The sequence below is a fragment of the Gorilla gorilla genome, chromosome 20 (assembly GCF_029281585.2).
Source record: "Gorilla gorilla gorilla isolate KB3781 chromosome 20, NHGRI_mGorGor1-v2.1_pri, whole genome shotgun sequence".
In the NCBI taxonomy this organism is placed as follows: domain Eukaryota; kingdom Metazoa; phylum Chordata; class Mammalia; order Primates; family Hominidae; genus Gorilla; species Gorilla gorilla.
The window spans coordinates 42,996,985-43,012,685 of record NC_073244.2 but is presented as its reverse complement, the minus strand read 5'-3'; the positions used below and the strand labels follow the sequence as shown (position 1 = coordinate 43,012,685).

Genomic DNA, 15,701 nt, shown 5'->3' with positions numbered 1-15,701 from the left:
AGGGGTGGTCCTTGGGACCCCCGCAGTCAGTGGTGCCGCGGCGGCAGCGTGCACATTGACAGCTGAGAGCCACGGCGTAGGAGACCACGGGGTTCACGCCGCGCGGGCAGCCAGGGAGCCGGATGGACTCGAAGCGCACATCGCGGTAGTTGCACACCACCTGAGGCAGGGGCGGCAGGACCCCCTGCAGCACGCGGGTCTGGAAGCCGTGTGAGTGGGGGAATGAGCTTGTGCCTGGGGCCGGCGCCTCAGCTGAGCTCCCCAGCTGCCCCCACAGGTCTCAGACTCAGGAGTCCAGGAAGCCCTCTGTTCCTGCCCTCCCACACCCCATTCCGCAGCCCCTGACCAGAGAGGCAGACCACCCTTCCTCCCCGGCTGCCTCTGTGGGTCTGGCCCTGAGGTGGCAGCACCTGCCCCGGCTCCGGGCAGCTCACCATGGTGGGGCAGTAGCCGGCACAGATGGTGGTGTTGACGGTGATGCACACGGGGCAGCCCTCCTTCTCGACAGCCAGGGTGGCAATTGATGGGGCGGCACCGTGGCCGAAGCGGCTCCTTGGATGCCCATGTCCCGCCCATGCTCAGCAGCAGCAACAGCAGCAGCCCCTGGGGCAAGGACACTGCTTCACCCGGGTCTGAGACCGCAGCCCCGAGTCCTGGCCTTCCCATCCCGCGTGGTACACCACCCACAAAGACCCAGAGACCCTTCCCGGCATCTCCTATTCAGGACCCACCACCCCGACACCTGCCTTTCAGAGCCCACCCCACAGCCCAGAGGACCTGAGATACCCCAACATTTCAGATCCCCACCCTCAGGAACTGCCCCACCTGAAGCTTACTGGGGGTCACGCTCCTCCAGAAAGAGGCCTCCTTCCACAGCTCACACTGGTCTGCCCCTTCTCATGCCAGTGATGGCCTGGAAGGAGGTGGAAGGTGCCCAGGGGCCCTGCAGTCTTTCCTGGAACATCTCCATCTTTGGTGCCTGGAAATGTGGATCTACCCTACCTTTGACATGTCTCTCTCTTAGCGGGATATCTTCCGCAAGCACTGGGAATGTGGACATGGAAAGTAAATTGAGTCTCCGTGGGGGAGTGAGACAGGGAGTGAGGGGTGTTGGACGCGGCACGGGAACCCGGCCGGAGTCAGCGGACCCAATGGGCTGCTCTCTCTCAGATACAGTTCCCCTTCCTCCCTCCAGGGGGCGCCAGGGAACACAGGGCCCTCACTGGCCCTGGGGACTGGGTGACGTCAGGGGTGAGCCTCTTGTGATTGGCTCCCTCACCCTGCGTAAGGTCAAAGGGAAGAAAGGACAACCCCCGACCCCAGGAGCCACTGTGGCTCTGGCCCATTGTGCCGGCCTTCGGGCCCTCAGGGAGGCGAGGGTGCGAGAGCCTCGAGTTCGAGGCCGACCTCCTCCAAAAAAACTTTCTTTTTATCGTTCCCTATATAACAACAAACCATAAAGGGAGGACGCCTTGATAGGAAGAAATGACATCTTCCTAAGTGTTTTTAAATTACTTCAATGTATCTTTTTTTTTTTTTTGGGAGACCGAGCCTCGCTCGGTCCTCGGGGGACCTCCCTGCCTCTCAGCCATGGCGGTTGTCACCTGTGGTAAACAGAATGGCGGGAGCAAGTGGGATGTCCCACTACTCGGGCTGAGGCAGGAGAATCACAGGAACCTAGGAGGTGGAACCTCCTCGCCCAGGAGGGGCGCGGCTTCGGACTTAGTTTCTGCCCAATGAGAGAGGGCCTCCCCGTGACTGTGCTGCCAGGTTAGCCACTTGACCCTGGTGCCCCCAACGAGGGATTCAGCCCGAGCCCCACCTCTCCCTTAGGGACCTCCGCCCACTCTACCCTCAAGCCAGGATGCCCGGAGCGCTCCCCGGAAATGCGTGTGCTTCAGGTGATTTAACTGATCATTGAATAGGCCCGCAGGAGGTGTGTCCTGCCCCCGAGGCCGCAGCCTCGGAGGACATTATCTGGACTTAGTCCCTTTCCCGCGATGCCATCAAGCTGGACAATTTTAAGGTCTGTTTCTTTCCCAATGTAGGGTATAGGTTGGCACAGGGAAGAGGGCTAGAAACCTGACTTGAGCTCCCCGCCCAGGGCTGAACTCTCCAGCATCCTGATCGCTTCTCATTCAACCTTGCTTATACTCCCCGTGTGATCGGTAGCTCTTTATCTCAAAACAGAATATTCGAAGCCAACCCCTGCCTGCTCTCACCAAGTAAGATTTCTCATTTGAACCCCAGCTCCCAGATACTTAAAGGCCTTCCGTAGACCATGTCCTCAAGGTCCCCTGGCCATCTGCTTGCATGTTCCAGTTTCTCTCCTCCCCCATGCACATCGTGAAATGTGCCCTCCCACTCCCCAGGATGAGCAAGGTGGTGTCCTCTGTGACAGAGCAGTCAGCAACTTAACACCAAAGGTCACCAATGATCAAATCCATGAGAGTTGATCCGAGGAGTTATGTATTAGGGCTACGAAAGAGTAAACACTCAGTAAATAGTGGCTATTATTATTATTATCATCATCATCATGATTACCCTCAAGTTCCCCCGGGAGAGCTCCTATTCAACCTTCAAAACCCCACGTTGGTGCACCCATCCTACAGAGATTGAGCTCAAATTCAGAGAGTTGTGATTTTGCCATGATTTGATGAGTTCCCCAACTGGGGTCCGTCCGTAGAGCAGCTGGGCCAACCCTGACGTCTCTCAGCATCCAGCTCTGTTCTTTTTCTGCCTGACCAGTTCCTGGGTATAAGTCTCAGGCCCGGCCAGTCCGGCTGAGGAGTGTGCAGACACAGGCAGTGCCAGTTTGAATCCATCGCCAGTCCACACGGCCCTGGGCATCAGCGGTCAATGCCCGCACATAGGACTGCTTGGCCTTGCACTCAGACACCCAGTGCCCCCCGGTCCACACCCCGGCGGCAGCCTCTCCACCTACCCCTGGGCCACCTTCTTCAGAGTTATCGGCCTCGAAGCAGGTGACAAAGAAGTGTTGGCGGAGGGAACTGCCGCCAGCTGCAGGCACCTCGCCCAACACCTCCACCTCGAGCACAACCAAGTCCACAGCGGTCCGGGGGTCTGTCACCCAGCCAGTGACTGCATCGCACACGGCCAGCTCACCCTGATGACTCGCCGGCGAAGTATCGCTGACCCCTCGCTGGCTGCGGTTGGCCCGGGTGCCTGCTGACTCCCGAAAGGCCCCAGTCTCCAGCAGGAAGAGCAGAGGGGGCCCGGCAGCGGCACCCCTAGACAGGACCACTCGGGGGAAAAGAAGGTCCCACTTTGTAGTAGGAAAAGGGGACAATGTCAAGGGTGGGGGTTAGGACTCCATTGACACAGCGGGGAGGAAGAAAATGAGGGGGATGCAGAGGGAGCCTGGGGGAGCGGGAGCATCTCTCAGAGCACATGGAAACAGGGAAAAGGAGGCTGGGATTAGAGAAGAGGATAAACACTTCAGTGGGGACAGAAGTTTGGAACCCCAGGGGAGGCCTGCCTGCCAGGATTATGGGGAAGCCCTTGCTCTAGAAGTTTGGGGGACTCCATGTACAGGACTTGCATCACACCCAACTTGTAGATTAAGAATAAATATTCAACAACTACAGGTCAGGCACTATGGCTCACACCTGTAGTCCCAGCACTTTGGGAGGCTGAGGCGGGTGGATGACTTGAGGTCAGGAGTTCGAGAGCAGCCTGGCCAACACTGTGAAATCACATCTCTACTGATAATACCAAAATTAGCTGGGCGTGGTGCTGCGCTCCTGTAATCCCACCACTTTGGGAGGCCGAGGCGGGCGGATCATGTGGTCAGGGGATCGAGACCTTCCTGGCTAACACGGTGAAACCCCGTCTCTACTAAAAATACAAAAACTTATCTGGGCTTGGTCGCGGGCCCCTGTAGTCCAAGCTACTTGGGAGGCTGAGACAGGAGAATGGAGTGAACCTAGGAGGGGGAGCTTGCAGTGAGCAGAGATTGCGCCACTGCACTCCAGCCTCCACGACAGAGCGAGACTCCATCGCAAAAAAAAAAAAAAAAAAAGAAAGAAAAAGAAAACAGGGTGGAGATGGAGGATGACCTCCAGCTCAGGGGGTGTCCATGGTCTGGCCTTCTGTGGGGAGAAGGAAGGCCACATGATCTGTGTGGCCCAGGTGGCAGGGCCTCAGCCTTCTAAGCCGAGCTCCCTCTTCCTCCCTCTGACGTTGGCACTGGCAGTGCAGGTGGGGCGGAGGGGGGCGCGGCTTGGGGACCTGAATGGGATGAATGGGCCAAGGGGGATGTCATCTCTTCCATTCTCCTTCATCCACTGCCTCTCCCTTCCCCTCCTCCCCCCCCCCCCACCCCCACCCCCCGGTCCATCTACCTCCCATCCCAGCCAGGAGCGGTCACCTAAGTAGAAAAGGGGCCACTGGAAAGGGGGCGGGGCCTTGACTCTTGGGTACCCTGCGCTTGAAGAAGAACTCTGGGAAGGGGTTTTTCAGGGAGTTGGCCCCTTCCCCACCTGGCTGTATAACCTTCCTGTTCTTTTCTTCCCCTAACCGGTTGCCGCTCCCTCTCCTGAGATGTCAGGAAAGAGGGGGCCACCTGCGTCCTCCACAGTGGTCCCCGAAGCCTGGGGTTCCCAGCCCCAGAGCTCAGAGGTGAAGGAGGTGCTACAGCTCTGGTGACCACTGGTTGTTTCCCAGTCTTCTCCACGCCACCCTTTCCCAAAACAACAAAACAAAACAAAACAAACAAACAAAATTGGGCCTGGCGCAGTGGTTCATGCCTGTAATCCCAGCACTTTGGGAAGCCGAGACGGGCGGATCACAAAGTCAGGAGATCAAGACTATCCTGGCTAACACGGGGAAACCCCGTCTCTACTAAAAAATACAACAAATTAGCCAGGCGTCCTGGTGGGCGCCTGTAGTCCCAGCTACTTGGGAGGCCGAGGCAGGAGAATGGCAGGAACCCGGGAGGCGGATCTTGCAGTGAGCCGAGATCGCGCCACTGCAGTCCAGTCTCAACAACAGAGCGAGACTCCGTCTCAAAAAAAAAAAAAAAAAAAAAAAATTGATTGGAACATCCTCCAAGATGCAAGACTCTCAGTTCCTCAGAGTTCTACAGGAAGGATGGCAGAGTGCAGTTGCCCAGAGTTGAAGTCCCATCTCTGCCATTTGTTGGCTGTGTGACCAGGCACAAATCATTAATTTCTCTGAGCCTGTATTTTACCATCTGTTGCTATTGAGTAATAGTAGTTGACTATTTTCTATTTTTATTTTTATTTTTATTTATTTATTTTTTTTTTTTGAGACGGAGTCTCGCCCTGTCACCCAGGCTGGAGTGCAGTGGCGTGATCTCGGCTCACTGCACCTATGCTTCCCGGGTTCAAGCGATTCTCCTGCCTCAGCTTCCTGAGTAGCTGGGACTACAGGCGCGCACCACCACACCCAGCTAATTTTTTTTTTTTTTTTTAGTAGAGACAGGGTTTCACCATGTTGGCCAGGCTGGTCTCGAAGTCCTGAACTCAGGTGATGCACCCGCCTCGGCCTCCCAAAGTGCTGGGATTGCAGGCATGAGCCACTGCGCCTGGCCGAACATTTTTAATGTTTATATTATTATTATTATTATTATTATTATTATTATTATTATTATTACTTTTTGAGATGGAGCTTTGTTTTTGTTGCCCAGGCTGAAGCGCAATGGCGGGATCTTGCTCACTGCAACCTCCGCCTCCTAGGATCAAGAGATTCTCCTGCCTAAGCCTCCCAAGTACCTGGGAGTATAGGCATGCACCACCACGCCCGACGATATTTTGTATTTTTAGTAGAGATGGGGTTTCTCCATGTTGGTCAGGCTGGTCTGGAACCCCTCACCTCAGCTGATCCACCCACCGCAGCCTCCGACAATTACAGGCGTGAGCCACCGCGCCCAGCCGTCCACCCTGTTTTCTACCAGAGTTCTGTACTGTGACTCTGTAGAAAATGGTTTGGAAGCTGGACCCACCCTGTGTGTGTGTGGTTGCCCTGAGCCCACAGAAAGACACCTCCAGAGTGCGGATTGAGAAGCCTTTGTTGTGGGAGGATCGGGGTGTCTGAGGGCCCCGGGAGTCGGGATGGGCTTGGAAGGCTGGGGGGAGGGGCCTTTGAGGAAGAGGAGGCCTGGAAGCGGGGGTCATCGCAGGTCAAGGGGTGGTCCTTGGGACCCCCGCAGTCAGTGGTGCCGCGGCGGCAGCGTGCACATTGACAGCTGAGAGCCACGGCGTAGGAGACCACGGGGTTCACGCCGCGCGGGCAGCCAGGGAGCCGGATGGACTCGAAGCGCACATCGCGGTAGTTGCACACCACCTGAGGCAGGGGCGGCAGGACCCCCTGCAGCACGCGGGTCTGGAAGCCGTGTGAGTGGGGGAATGAGCTTGTGCCTGGGGCCGGCGCCTCAGCTGAGCTCCCCAGCTGCCCCCACAGGTCTCAGACTCAGGAGTCCAGGAAGCCCTCTGTTCCTGCCCTCCCACACCCCATTCCGCAGCCCCTGACCAGAGAGGCAGACCACCCTTCCTCCCCGGCTGCCTCTGTGGGTCTGGCCCTGAGGTGGCAGCACCTGCCCCGGCTCCGGGCAGCTCACCATGGTGGGGCAGTAGCCGGCACAGATGGTGGTGTTGACGGTGATGCACACGGGGCAGCCCTCCTTCTCGACAGCCAGGGTGGCAATTGATGGGGCGGCACCGTGGCCGAAGCGGCTCCTTGGATGCCCATGTCCCGCCCATGCTCAGCAGCAGCAACAGCAGCAGCCCCTGGGGCAAGGACACTGCTTCACCCGGGTCTGAGACCGCAGCCCCGAGTCCTGGCCTTCCCATCCCGCGTGGTACACCACCCACAAAGACCCAGAGACCCTTCCCGGCATCTCCTATTCAGGACCCACCACCCCGACACCTGCCTTTCAGAGCCCACCCCACAGCCCAGAGGACCTGAGATACCCCAACATTTCAGATCCCCACCCTCAGGAACTGCCCCACCTGAAGCTTACTGGGGGTCACGCTCCTCCAGAAAGAGGCCTCCTTCCACAGCTCACACTGGTCTGCCCCTTCTCATGCCAGTGATGGCCTGGAAGGAGGTGGAAGGTGCCCAGGGGCCCTGCAGTCTTTCCTGGAACATCTCCATCTTTGGTGCCTGGAAATGTGGATCTACCCTACCTTTGACATGTCTCTCTCTTAGCGGGATATCTTCCGCAAGCACTGGGAATGTGGACATGGAAAGTAAATTGAGTCTCCGTGGGGGAGTGAGACAGGGAGTGAGGGGTGTTGGACGCGGCACGGGAACCCGGCCGGAGTCAGCGGACCCAATGGGCTGCTCTCTCTCAGATACAGTTCCCCTTCCTCCCTCCAGGGGGCGCCAGGGAACACAGGGCCCTCACTGGCCCTGGGGACTGGGTGACGTCAGGGGTGAGCCTCTTGTGATTGGCTCCCTCACCCTGCGTAAGGTCAAAGGGAAGAAAGGACAACCCCCGACCCCAGGAGCCACTGTGGCTCTGGCCCATTGCGCCGGCCTTCGGGCCCTCAGGGAGGCGAGGGTGCGAGAGCCTCGAGTTCGAGGCCGACCTCCTCCAAAAAAACTTTCTTTTTATCGTTCCCTATATAACAACAAACCATAAAGGGAGGACGCCTTGATAGGAAGAAATGACATCTTCCTAAGTGTTTTTAAATTACTTCAATGTATCTTTTTTTTTTTTTTGGGAGACCGAGCCTCGCTCGGTCCTCGGGGGACCTCCCTGCCTCTCAGCCATGGCGGTTGTCACCTGTGGTAAACAGAATGGCGGGAGCAAGTGGGATGTCCCACTACTCGGGCTGAGGCAGGAGAATCACAGGAACCTAGGAGGTGGAACCTCCTCGCCCAGGAGGGGCGCGGCTTCGGACTTAGTTTCTGCCCAATGAGAGAGGGCCTCCCCGTGACTGTGCTGCCAGGTTAGCCACTTGACCCTGGTGCCCCCAACGAGGGATTCAGCCCGAGCCCCACCTCTCCCTTAGGGACCTCCGCCCACTCTACCCTCAAGCCAGGATGCCCGGAGCGCTCCCCGGAAATGCGTGTGCTTCAGGTGATTTAACTGATCATTGAATAGGCCCGCAGGAGGTGTGTCCTGCCCCCGAGGCCGCAGCCTCGGAGGACATTATCTGGACTTAGTCCCTTTCCCGCGATGCCATCAAGCTGGACAATTTTAAGGTCTGTTTCTTTCCCAATGTAGGGTATAGGTTGGCACAGGGAAGAGGGCTAGAAACCTGACTTGAGCTCCCCGCCCAGGGCTGAACTCTCCAGCATCCTGATCGCTTCTCATTCAACCTTGCTTATACTCCCCGTGTGATCGGTAGCTCTTTATCTCAAAACAGAATATTCGAAGCCAACCCCTGCCTGCTCTCACCAAGTAAGATTTCTCATTTGAACCCCAGCTCCCAGATACTTAAAGGCCTTCCGTAGACCATGTCCTCAAGGTCCCCTGGCCATCTGCTTGCATGTTCCAGTTTCTCTCCTCCCCCATGCACATCGTGAAATGTGCCCTCCCACTCCCCAGGATGAGCAAGGTGGTGTCCTCTGTGACAGAGCAGTCAGCAACTTAACACCAAAGGTCACCAATGATCAAATCCATGAGAGTTGATCCGAGGAGTTATGTATTAGGGCTACGAAAGAGTAAACACTCAGTAAATAGTGGCTATTATTATTATTATCATCATCATCATGATTACCCTCAAGTTCCCCCGGGAGAGCTCCTATTCAACCTTCAAAACCCCACGTTGGTGCACCCATCCTACAGAGATTGAGCTCAAATTCAGAGAGTTGTGATTTTGCCATGATTTGATGAGTTCCCCAACTGGGGTCCGTCCGTAGAGCAGCTGGGCCAACCCTGACGTCTCTCAGCATCCAGCTCTGTTCTTTTTCTGCCTGACCAGTTCCTGGGTATAAGTCTCAGGCCCGGCCAGTCCGGCTGAGGAGTGTGCAGACACAGGCAGTGCCAGTTTGAATCCATCGCCAGTCCACACGGCCCTGGGCATCAGCGGTCAATGCCCGCACATAGGACTGCTTGGCCTTGCACTCAGACACCCAGTGCCCCCCGGTCCACACCCCGGCGGCAGCCTCTCCACCTACCCCTGGGCCACCTTCTTCAGAGTTATCGGCCTCGAAGCAGGTGACAAAGAAGTGTTGGCGGAGGGAACTGCCGCCAGCTGCAGGCACCTCGCCCAACACCTCCACCTCGAGCACAACCAAGTCCACAGCGGTCCGGGGGTCTGTCACCCAGCCAGTGACTGCATCGCACACGGCCAGCTCACCCTGATGACTCGCCGGCGAAGTATCGCTGACCCCTCGCTGGCTGCGGTTGGCCCGGGTGCCTGCTGACTCCCGAAAGGCCCCAGTCTCCAGCAGGAAGAGCAGAGGGGGCCCGGCAGCGGCACCCCTAGACAGGACCACTCGGGGGAAAAGAAGGTCCCACTTTGTAGTAGGAAAAGGGGACAATGTCAAGGGTGGGGGTTAGGACTCCATTGACACAGCGGGGAGGAAGAAAATGAGGGGGATGCAGAGGGAGCCTGGGGGAGCGGGAGCATCTCTCAGAGCACATGGAAACAGGGAAAAGGAGGCTGGGATTAGAGAAGAGGATAAACACTTCAGTGGGGACAGAAGTTTGGAACCCCAGGGGAGGCCTGCCTGCCAGGATTATGGGGAAGCCCTTGCTCTAGAAGTTTGGGGGACTCCATGTACAGGACTTGCATCACACCCAACTTGTAGATTAAGAATAAATATTCAACAACTACAGGTCAGGCACTATGGCTCACACCTGTAGTCCCAGCACTTTGGGAGGCTGAGGCGGGTGGATGACTTGAGGTCAGGAGTTCGAGAGCAGCCTGGCCAACACTGTGAAATCACATCTCTACTGATAATACCAAAATTAGCTGGGCGTGGTGCTGCGCTCCTGTAATCCCACCACTTTGGGAGGCCGAGGCGGGCGGATCATGTGGTCAGGGGATCGAGACCTTCCTGGCTAACACGGTGAAACCCCGTCTCTACTAAAAATACAAAAACTTATCTGGGCTTGGTCGCGGGCCCCTGTAGTCCAAGCTACTTGGGAGGCTGAGACAGGAGAATGGAGTGAACCTAGGAGGGGGAGCTTGCAGTGAGCAGAGATTGCGCCACTGCACTCCAGCCTCCACGACAGAGCGAGACTCCATCGCAAAAAAAAAAAAAAAAAGAAAGAAAAAGAAAACAGGGTGGAGATGGAGGATGACCTCCAGCTCAGGGGGTGTCCATGGTCTGGCCTTCTGTGGGGAGAAGGAAGGCCACATGATCTGTGTGGCCCAGGTGGCAGGGCCTCAGCCTTCTAAGCCGAGCTCCCTCTTCCTCCCTCTGACGTTGGCACTGGCAGTGCAGGTGGGGCGGAGGGGGGCGCGGCTTGGGGACCTGAATGGGATGAATGGGCCAAGGGGGATGTCATCTCTTCCATTCTCCTTCATCCACTGCCTCTCCCTTCCCCTCCTCCCCCCACCCACCCCCACCCCCCGGTCCATCTACCTCCCATCCCAGCCAGGAGCGGTCACCTAAGTAGAAAAGGGGCCACTGGAAAGGGGGCGGGGCCTTGACTCTTGGGTACCCTGCGCTTGAAGAAGAACTCTGGGAAGGGGTTTTTCAGGGAGTTGGCCCCTTCCCCACCTGGCTGTATAACCTTCCTGTTCTTTTCTTCCCCTAACCGGTTGCCGCTCCCTCTCCTGAGATGTCAGGAAAGAGGGGGCCACCTGCGTCCTCCACAGTGGTCCCCGAAGCCTGGGGTTCCCAGCCCCAGAGCTCAGAGGTGAAGGAGGTGCTACAGCTCTGGTGACCACTGGTTGTTTCCCAGTCTTCTCCACGCCACCCTTTCCCAAAACAACAAAACAAAACAAAACAAACAAACAAAATTGGGCCTGGCGCAGTGGTTCATGCCTGTAATCCCAGCACTTTGGGAAGCCGAGACGGGCGGATCACAAAGTCAGGAGATCAAGACTATCCTGGCTAACACGGGGAAACCCCGTCTCTACTAAAAAGTACAACAAATTAGCCAGGCGTCCTGGTGGGCGCCTGTAGTCCCAGCTACTTGGGAGGCCGAGGCAGGAGAATGGCAGGAACCCGGGAGGCGGATCTTGCAGTGAGCCGAGATCGCGCCACTGCAGTCCAGTCTCAACAACAGAGCGAGACTCCGTCTCAAAAAAAAAAAAAAAAAAAAAATTGATTGGAACATCCTCCAAGATGCAAGACTCTCAGTTCCTCAGAGTTCTACAGGAAGGATGGCAGAGTGCAGTTGCCCAGAGTTGAAGTCCCATCTCTGCCATTTGTTGGCTGTGTGACCAGGCACAAATCATTAATTTCTCTGAGCCTGTATTTTACCATCTGTTGCTATTGAGTAATAGTAGTTGACTATTTTCTATTTTTATTTTTATTTTATTTTATTTTATTTTTTTTTTTTGAGACGGAGTCTCGCCCTGTCACCCAGGCTGGAGTGCAGTGGCGTGATCTCGGCTCACTGCACCTATGCTTCCCGGGTTCAAGCGATTCTCCTGCCTCAGCTTCCTGAGTAGCTGGGACTACAGGCGCGCACCACCACACCCAGCTAATTTTTTTTTTTTTTTTTAGTAGAGACAGGGTTTCACCATGTTGGCCAGGCTGGTCTCGAAGTCCTGAACTCAGGTGATGCACCCGCCTCGGCCTCCCAAAGTGCTGGGATTGCAGGCATGAGCCACTGCGCCTGGCCGAACATTTTTAATGTTTATATTATTATTATTATTATTATTATTATTATTATTATTATTATTACTTTTTGAGATGGAGCTTTGTTTTTGTTGCCCAGGCTGAAGCGCAATGGCGGGATCTTGCTCACTGCAACCTCCGCCTCCTAGGATCAAGAGATTCTCCTGCCTAAGCCTCCCAAGTACCTGGGAGTATAGGCATGCACCACCACGCCCGACGATATTTTGTATTTTTAGTAGAGATGGGGTTTCTCCATGTTGGTCAGGCTGGTCTGGAACCCCTCACCTCAGCTGATCCACCCACCGCAGCCTCCGACAATTACAGGCGTGAGCCACCGCGCCCAGCCGTCCACCCTGTTTTCTACCAGAGTTCTGTACTGTGACTCTGTAGAAAATGGTTTGGAAGCTGGACCCACCCTGTGTGTGTGTGGTTGCCCTGAGCCCACAGAAAGACACCTCCAGAGTGCGGATTGAGAAGCCTTTGTTGTGGGAGGATCGGGGTGTCTGAGGGCCCCGGGAGTCGGGATGGGCTTGGAAGGCTGGGGGGAGGGGCCTTTGAGGAAGAGGAGGCCTGGAAGCGGGGGTCATCGCAGGTCAAGGGGTGGTCCTTGGGACCCCCGCAGTCAGTGGTGCCGCGGCGGCAGCGTGCACATTGACAGCTGAGAGCCACGGCGTAGGAGACCACGGGGTTCACGCCGCGCGGGCAGCCAGGGAGCCGGATGGACTCGAAGCGCACATCGCGGTAGTTGCACACCACCTGAGGCAGGGGCGGCAGGACCCCCTGCAGCACGCGGGTCTGGAAGCCGTGTGAGTGGGGGAATGAGCTTGTGCCTGGGGCCGGCGCCTCAGCTGAGCTCCCCAGCTGCCCCCACAGGTCTCAGACTCAGGAGTCCAGGAAGCCCTCTGTTCCTGCCCTCCCACACCCCATTCCGCAGCCCCTGACCAGAGAGGCAGACCACCCTTCCTCCCCGGCTGCCTCTGTGGGTCTGGCCCTGAGGTGGCAGCACCTGCCCCGGCTCCGGGCAGCTCACCATGGTGGGGCAGTAGCCGGCACAGATGGTGGTGTTGACGGTGATGCACACGGGGCAGCCCTCCTTCTCGACAGCCAGGGTGGCAATTGATGGGGCGGCACCGTGGCCGAAGCGGCTCCTTGGATGCCCATGTCCCGCCCATGCTCAGCAGCAGCAACAGCAGCAGCCCCTGGGGCAAGGACACTGCTTCACCCGGGTCTGAGACCGCAGCCCCGAGTCCTGGCCTTCCCATCCCGCGTGGTACACCACCCACAAAGACCCAGAGACCCTTCCCGGCATCTCCTATTCAGGACCCACCACCCCGACACCTGCCTTTCAGAGCCCACCCCACAGCCCAGAGGACCTGAGATACCCCAACATTTCAGATCCCCACCCTCAGGAACTGCCCCACCTGAAGCTTACTGGGGGTCACGCTCCTCCAGAAAGAGGCCTCCTTCCACAGCTCACACTGGTCTGCCCCTTCTCATGCCAGTGATGGCCTGGAAGGAGGTGGAAGGTGCCCAGGGGCCCTGCAGTCTTTCCTGGAACATCTCCATCTTTGGTGCCTGGAAATGTGGATCTACCCTACCTTTGACATGTCTCTCTCTTAGCGGGATATCTTCCGCAAGCACTGGGAATGTGGACATGGAAAGTAAATTGAGTCTCCGTGGGGGAGTGAGACAGGGAGTGAGGGGTGTTGGACGCGGCACGGGAACCCGGCCGGAGTCAGCGGACCCAATGGGCTGCTCTCTCTCAGATACAGTTCCCCTTCCTCCCTCCAGGGGGCGCCAGGGAACACAGGGCCCTCACTGGCCCTGGGGACTGGGTGACGTCAGGGGTGAGCCTCTTGTGATTGGCTCCCTCACCCTGCGTAAGGTCAAAGGGAAGAAAGGACAACCCCCGACCCCAGGAGCCACTGTGGCTCTGGCCCATTGTGCCGGCCTTCGGGCCCTCAGGGAGGCGAGGGTGCGAGAGCCTCGAGTTCGAGGCCGACCTCCTCCAAAAAAACTTTCTTTTTATCGTTCCCTATATAACAACAAACCATAAAGGGAGGACGCCTTGATAGGAAGAAATGACATCTTCCTAAGTGTTTTTAAATTACTTCAATGTATCTTTTTTTTTTTTTGGGAGACCGAGCCTCGCTCGGTCCTCGGGGGACCTCCCTGCCTCTCAGCCATGGCGGTTGTCACCTGTGGTAAACAGAATGGCGGGAGCAAGTGGGATGTCCCACTACTCGGGCTGAGGCAGGAGAATCACAGGAACCTAGGAGGTGGAACCTCCTCGCCCAGGAGGGGCGCGGCTTCGGACTTAGTTTCTGCCCAATGAGAGAGGGCCTCCCCGTGACTGTGCTGCCAGGTTAGCCACTTGACCCTGGTGCCCCCAACGAGGGATTCAGCCCGAGCCCCACCTCTCCCTTAGGGACCTCCGCCCACTCTACCCTCAAGCCAGGATGCCCGGAGCGCTCCCCGGAAATGCGTGTGCTTCAGGTGATTTAACTGATCATTGAATAGGCCCGCAGGAGGTGTGTCCTGCCCCCGAGGCCGCAGCCTCGGAGGACATTATCTGGACTTAGTCCCTTTCCCGCGATGCCATCAAGCTGGACAATTTTAAGGTCTGTTTCTTTCCCAATGTAGGGTATAGGTTGGCACAGGGAAGAGGGCTAGAAACCTGACTTGAGCTCCCCGCCCAGGGCTGAACTCTCCAGCATCCTGATCGCTTCTCATTCAACCTTGCTTATACTCCCCGTGTGATCGGTAGCTCTTTATCTCAAAACAGAATATTCGAAGCCAACCCCTGCCTGCTCTCACCAAGTAAGATTTCTCATTTGAACCCCAGCTCCCAGATACTTAAAGGCCTTCCGTAGACCATGTCCTCAAGGTCCCCTGGCCATCTGCTTGCATGTTCCAGTTTCTCTCCTCCCCCATGCACATCGTGAAATGTGCCCTCCCACTCCCCAGGATGAGCAAGGTGGTGTCCTCTGTGACAGAGCAGTCAGCAACTTAACACCAAAGGTCACCAATGATCAAATCCATGAGAGTTGATCCGAGGAGTTATGTATTAGGGCTACGAAAGAGTAAACACTCAGTAAATAGTGGCTATTATTATTATTATCATCATCATCATGATTACCCTCAAGTTCCCCCGGGAGAGCTCCTATTCAACCTTCAAAACCCCACGTTGGTGCACCCATCCTACAGAGATTGAGCTCAAATTCAGAGAGTTGTGATTTTGCCATGATTTGATGAGTTCCCCAACTGGGGTCCGTCCGTAGAGCAGCTGGGCCAACCCTGACGTCTCTCAGCATCCAGCTCTGTTCTTTTTCTGCCTGACCAGTTCCTGGGTATAAGTCTCAGGCCCGGCCAGTCCGGCTGAGGAGTGTGCAGACACAGGCAGTGCCAGTTTGAATCCATCGCCAGTCCACACGGCCCTGGGCATCAGCGGTCAATGCCCGCACATAGGACTGCTTGGCCTTGCACTCAGACACCCAGTGCCCCCCGGTCCACACCCCGGCGGCAGCCTCTCCACCTACCCCTGGGCCACCTTCTTCAGAGTTATCGGCCTCGAAGCAGGTGACAAAGAAGTGTTGGCGGAGGGAACTGCCGCCAGCTGCAGGCACCTCGCCCAACACCTCCACCTCGAGCACAACCAAGTCCACAGCGGTCCGGGGGTCTGTCACCCAGCCAGTGACTGCATCGCACACGGCCAGCTCACCCTGATGACTCGCCGGCGAAGTATCGCTGACCCCTCGCTGGCTGCGGTTGGCCCGGGTGCCTGCTGACTCCCGAAAGGCCCCAGTCTCCAGCAGGAAGAGCAGAGGGGGCCCGGCAGCGGCACCCCTAGACAGGACCACTCGGGGGAAAAGAAGGTCCCACTTTGTAGTAGGAAAAGGGGACAATGTCAAGGGTGGGGGTTAGGACTCCATTGACACAGCGGGGAGGAAGAAAATGAGGGGGATGCA

General features: G+C 57.0%; 3 pseudogenes; all 3 read right to left on the bottom strand.

The window, feature by feature from the left end:
* Positions 1 to 2,507: 2,507 nt before the first annotated feature.
* LOC129528757 (neurotrophin-4-like) lies at positions 2,508 to 3,373 on the bottom strand (annotated as a pseudogene).
* A 5,301-nt stretch (positions 3,374 to 8,674) lies between these two features.
* Positions 8,675 to 9,540, bottom strand: LOC129528727 (neurotrophin-4-like; annotated as a pseudogene).
* Positions 9,541 to 14,835: 5,295 nt separating this feature from the next.
* LOC129528762 (neurotrophin-4-like) lies at positions 14,836 to 15,701 on the bottom strand (annotated as a pseudogene).